This window comes from Vombatus ursinus, unplaced genomic scaffold (genome assembly GCF_900497805.2).
Source record: "Vombatus ursinus unplaced genomic scaffold, bare-nosed wombat genome assembly UNPS02012179.1, whole genome shotgun sequence".
Lineage (NCBI taxonomy): Eukaryota > Metazoa > Chordata > Mammalia > Diprotodontia > Vombatidae > Vombatus > Vombatus ursinus.
The window spans coordinates 6,807,135-6,813,213 of record NW_020951957.1 but is presented as its reverse complement, the minus strand read 5'-3'; the positions used below and the strand labels follow the sequence as shown (position 1 = coordinate 6,813,213).

The 6,079-nt window shown below is 35.8% G+C and overlaps 1 pseudogene; it reads left to right on the top strand.

Moving 5' to 3' along the window:
- The first annotated feature begins 499 nt into the window (after positions 1-499).
- On the top strand, positions 500-1,414 carry LOC114039703 (annotated as a pseudogene).
- The last annotated feature ends 4,665 nt before the right edge of the window (positions 1,415-6,079 follow it).

Sequence of the window (6,079 nt, the reverse complement as noted above, 5' to 3'; positions counted from 1 at the left end):
ATTTCTTTTGCAATATGGATACTATGGAAATGTTTTGCTTAACTTCACATGTATGATCAATATCAAAGTGCTTATCTTCTCAAGGAGTAAGGAATGGTGGGATGGAAAAAGGGAAAAATTTGGACCTCAAAATAAAAAAAAAGATTGTTAAAATAGTTTTGTATGTAATATACGTATAGTTTTGTATGTAAGAGAATATATGTGTGTGTGTGTGTGTGTGTGTGTGTGTGTGTGTGTGTGTGTGTGTTTAAATGTACCCAGGCTCAGATTCCTTAAGAACCTAGCCAATAGCTCACAAATGTTCAGATTCCTTAGGAGTCTGGCCAATATGGCAAATCTTTAATAAACCTTGTCTCTGGTTGAAAGAAAGCCTGGGTAGAATTCTTTTGGGCAGGACCTGTGTGTTGAGATTTTGGGATCCTAGCACCCCTAAACCCCTAGACTTCCTCACCTCCACAGGACAGGTGGATAAAAAGAGCTTCAAGTGAGCCTAGAGAGAATGAGTGGACCACAGGTACTATATGAGAAAACACCTTTATCTAAAGAGATTATACTTGACAAAGCTCAACCATCAAAAGAAACTGAATGCCAGTAGTGGTGACTCCAGCAAGGAAGATGGCACAAGCATCAGAGGCGTTACCACAAGATCTGAGGCTGATGAAGAGAAAAGCTTGTCTGAAATCCAAGAGGAGAAACAAATACTAGAAGAATTAAAAGTGACTATGGACAAATACCCCCCAACCTCACAGGACATGGCTAATATCCAAGAATCTTCAGAGGAAGACAGAGATAATTTTAGAAACAAATCTTTAAGAGAAGAAGGCTATTTGACATCACTAGGTTCTCTGCCAAGCAACCTCCAGTCCCAGGCATATAAGCATGCATTGGAAAATATCAGTGGTGCCAAGAACAGCATTAGAAAACTCTGGTACCAGCTCTATGAAGCAATTGAATTGACTTACCAAAGTAAGCAAGGTTCTGAGATCAGCAGAATTACCTTAAGGCCCTATTTGAGCTGTGGATCAAGTGGAATAGGAGCCAGTCTGAAAATGTGAATGGTGATACATGGCTCCTGGAAATCAGGACTCTGGACATGTCCCGCAACATTGTCCTCAAATTACAGTCAGTCTTCATAGACCTCATGCCTAAAGTCCAAGGTCTCCCAAGCAGTCTACAAGACAAGCTCCAACAGGCCTGTTATAACATGCAAGAGCTTCATACCACCTTTTCCCTAAGTGATGGGTTTGAAGATCTAGACAAGTATCATCTGACACACAGCCAGTTTAAGCTGACCCAAGCCCAGGGAAGTATAGAAGAACTGTTTTGTTTCTTAAAGGATAGTATTCCTTCTGGCTGGAGTGTAGCACCAGTTTCCCCCAGTGAATATCCCTTCACAGGTAATGGCACTACTTAAAGGAAAAATATTTTGAATTGTGACATGGAATCAGGCTGATACTTTCAGATTCCTGGCAAGCAGTCTTGTGCTAGTTTATAGTTAATAACTGTACTCTGTATACGTTTCAGATTATGCAAATAAAGTTACATCAAAAATTTTAAAAAAATGTGCTCAACCAAAAAAAAAAATATAAAGAAACAAACCTTAAAATACAATACAAACAGGAGATACATTGATTACATGCAAGGTACTATACAAAGTACTAAGGAACCAAACACAAACTTAAATAATCACTGGACTCAATGAGATCATATACTATTGGAGCAATAATTCAGGTGAGTAAATACCAAATATAAAATAAAGTGATTTTTAAGGTAGGTTGAACATTATTTTAGACTGAGTGAGTAGAAGACCAGAAAATGGCCTCATGATAAAGTAGGTAAAAGGAACATTCATTTAACCACATCTGCACTCTTTGATACAATCATAGAATTTCAGAGCTTTAAGTCAATAATTTCTTAGAGGTTATCTAGGGTTATTTGTTACTACTATGGTTTGAAAAACCTGCCACTGCTTACAGATTTGTCTCTCAAAAGAAGGGAAGCTAGTGATGGCAAAAGCTATGTCCTTTTTTGTCTTTTTATCCCCAGCACCTAGCAGTGTGCCTGAAAATAGGAAAAACTTAATCAATACTTTTTTATTGATTGATTGGTTCTCATAGACATTGTCAGATTGTATAGTCAACAGAACCTTCCTTTCACTGTTTTTTACTCATCAGTCAGCATTTTTATTGTTGTAGTCTTCCAGGTTTCTAGATCAATGGCAAGGGAGTTGTGCCTAGTTAAGATGATGTTGAATATATTCACTCTTTTGTCATTTACTCAATCTTGAATAACCATGTAGAAATTATTGAATTTTTGAGCTTTCTACTCTCTTACTCACATTCTCTTCCTGGTTCAGATTTGTAGCAAAAAGTATGGATCTTGCCAATTGTACTATTCTCCAATATGATGTCCCCACCTTCATGCATTCTTTATGCTTGAAATTCATTTGCTCATTAGCTTTGCTTATTGAATCCCTACTTTCTTTTATGGTTCAACCCAAATACCACATTCTCCATAAAGTCTTTCTTGATCTTTCTAGATGCTGCTGCTTTTTTCCTCCTCAGTTTTCCTTGTATTTGCTGATTTTTTCTATATATTGTTTCTTCTCCAGGAAACATAAGCTTTTTGAGGGTGGTAAATGTTTTGGTTTTGTCTTTGTATTTTTAATATCTAGCCCAGTGCTTTCTTACCCTATGCATAGTTCGTGCTTAATAGATGTTGAATTTAACTGTGTCTGTTGTGGACTTGCTAATCTGGATTTGGTAGAGGAATAATTTTGAAGCATAAGACACTTGAAGGAGGTCAGCACCATCATAGGAGATTTTTTTCAAGTCAGAAGGCAACATGAGGTCATTGAACCCTGCTGGGATCAAATGCCTCTAGCCAGTGGATGTTATTATGCAAATAAATTGTTTAGATTTATAATTAGAATGAGTGAAACTGCAATTCCAGCAGTCTTAAAACTAAGAAAACAGTAAATTACAAAATAATATAAAAAGATAAAAATTTAGAGTTATGGGTAAGATTGTCTGCTAAGGCAATGGATTCCCCCTTACAGAAAGACTCCAAACAAAGGATAGATGATACAATGTCAGGGTTTGTTGTATAAGGCAGAATATCCAAAAGAATTTCAAGAGAAAGTGCATACTAGCAACTGTGGGGATCGTGAAGGACCTGATTAGGATTTTTAGATGCAACTTGAATTAATGACCTTTGAGATTCCTTCTAATTCTGACATTCTGTTGAGCTGTGTTTCTGACATTTGATGTTGTGAATAACCAAAAAGTAGATGATTAAAAAAATTGCTGTAGAAATTGATTTATGAGGATCCAGAATTTCACATAATTTGATGTTGGATGGGAAAATTTCATCAATTTTAAGAAGTTCTATAATAAAATTGTGTTGACAAGACAATTTTAGGAATACTACTTTTATTGTTTTTTTGCTTCAGTTGCCTCTTAATATATCTTTTTTTTAGATTGGACTCTACTCTTGAACAATTTAATAAACCCCTTACATCAAGCAGTATCTTTTTTCTAGCAATTTACAACATGTATGTTTAAAAATCTCAGCCTGATCAATTATGTGCTGTCATAATATGCTGAAATTAATATAAAACATTTGTCTATTTTGCTGGAAAATTGTCCCACTTACTTTTTATGTCATTAGTATGAATATGTTTTAGAGATTTTACAGAATCTCAGAGTGGGGACATCTCTCTGAGGTCAACCAGGAATCATGATTTAATGGACAGGGTAATAGACTTGGAATAAGGAGGGCCTGGGTTCAAATTCTGCTGTACTTCTTCCAGATATATAATGCTGGATGAGTCACTTAACCTCTCTGAGTTTCAGTTTCTCATCTACAAAATGAGGTGTTGGATTGAGTGACCCCTTCCAGCTTTCAATCTATTATCCTTTGAACCTGAATGAAATTCTCTTCTGCAACATTCCTAACATGTCATTGAGCCTTCACTTGAATACTTCTAGCAAGCAATAACCTTTCCAGGCAGCCCATTCCACCATTTGGAGAGCTCTAATTGTTAGGAAATTTTATGTTCCAACAAGCTTAAATCTGCATTAAAAAAAAATCTTCCATTCAGTATGCACAGAAAGTATACGTGTCAGCACATCCTGGGAACATCATCACCATTGGTCCTTCTGCTTTACCTTAGGGGAAAGAATGAAAGAATGAAGCAAATGGTCCATAGTAAATATTTTTTAAAGGTCTACAAACTCTCTTGGCCCATGTTGTATGCAAGCCTATGCATTCATTGCTTTGAGTTCTACCCTCTGAACCAAACATAGGAAGTCTATCGTCTCATCTTCATGAGAACCCTTCAAATATTTGAAGGACCTAACATTCCTACCCTAAAATCTTTTCTACAACAGGCTGCTAAAAATCATCAATTCCTTCAGAAGATCCAGGATGAGATATTGAAGCCCTTATTTTGATTGTCTTCCTCTGAATATTTTCCAGTTTATCAATGTCCTCTATAAATACATTGTCCAGAACTTAATCAAATACTAAAAATGTGGTATGGTGAGAGCAGATTAAACGCATTTTGAGATAGGATGCTCAAGTCCCATAATTCTTGTCATTTCTACTTCTTCAGTCAGTTTCTCTTTGTTTGTCAGAATGAAATTTAAAATGGAAGTTCTACTAATATTTTCTCTATGATGTGATGATTCAAATGATCGTTAAGATTAGGCAGATAATAATTACTGGCTCTACAGCAGATATCTATATCATGGAAGGTCCCCTTTTCTACTGTGTCTTATCTCCAGCTCAATCTTGTGAGCTATTTACTAAAACTTTCATTTCTTTTTTCTTTCTTCCAGGCTTCCTATCAGTCAGTCAATAAACATTTATTAAGTGCCCACTACATACAGGCACTGTGCTACTTTAGTGACAATATCACTTCTTTTTTGCCTCCATCTATCTTCATCCAAATGCTTCCTACCATGCTTACTCTCTCTAGATCTTAGATTTCCTGACATGAAAATAACTTCTTTTTTTGTTTTGTTTTTTGGGGTTTTTTTTGGCTAGGCAATGGAGTTAAGTGACTTGCCCAGGGTCACACAGCTAGTGAGTGCTATGTGTCTGAGGCCTGATTTGAACTCAGGTCTTCCTGACTTCAGGGCCAGTGCTCTATCCACTGTGCCACCTAACTGCCCCCAAAATAACTTCTTAATATATGATGTTACCATACTCCCCCTTTATCTGTCCTGTTCTCTTTGAATAAGTTTTACTTTCCAAAGCCATAAACATTTATGTATTTAAAAGAAAATAAATCAAAACAGAATACATAGATACATAACTTTGAGGATTAATGGGTAAGTGCTGAATCATCAGATATTTCCTTTTAACTTTTTTGTGATTATAAGGGTAATAATAATACCTAATGAATGTCATTTTTTTTCTGTTGTACTTATACCTACAAAGTTGAGTTAAGAGTAGAGTAGAGGAGATTGTCTGTATCATCCTAAATCTCAAAATCATAGTATTCTTACATATCTACATAGGGAAGGCAAAGGTACCTCTGACCACCTACTACAGGGCTTGGACAATTTTGGGAATATCCTTAATCTCTGCTTCATGATGAATACATAGACTCAGCTTCAGACATTTATTTCATCTCCCCCTAAGGAAATAGTGGATTGCTTAAACAGTTGGTATTCCATTAACATGTTTATTTCATCTTTAATTCAACAGATGTTTAAGGTTCAGCCTGTCATCATTGACTCTATCAATTATCACTCAATTTTTAATTGATCACTTAGCTATATGCAAACTAGCCTTCTCATTACTGAACAGCATATTTAGTTAGATTATTCAAAGTCAAGAAGTATGTGTGTGTGTGTGTGTGTGTGTGTGTGTGTGTGCACTCAGGTACTCAAATAGATATGCATATATGTGTACTTATACACACACGTGTAGATATATGTGTATATATGTGTGTACACACAGATAAAAAGTGGAACAGTAAATAGAAAGATTAACTTGGAACCCCTTGTTCAATATGGCTTGTGTGACTTTAAACAAGTTGGTGCTCTGAGAAACTTTAAGTCTCTAAGTT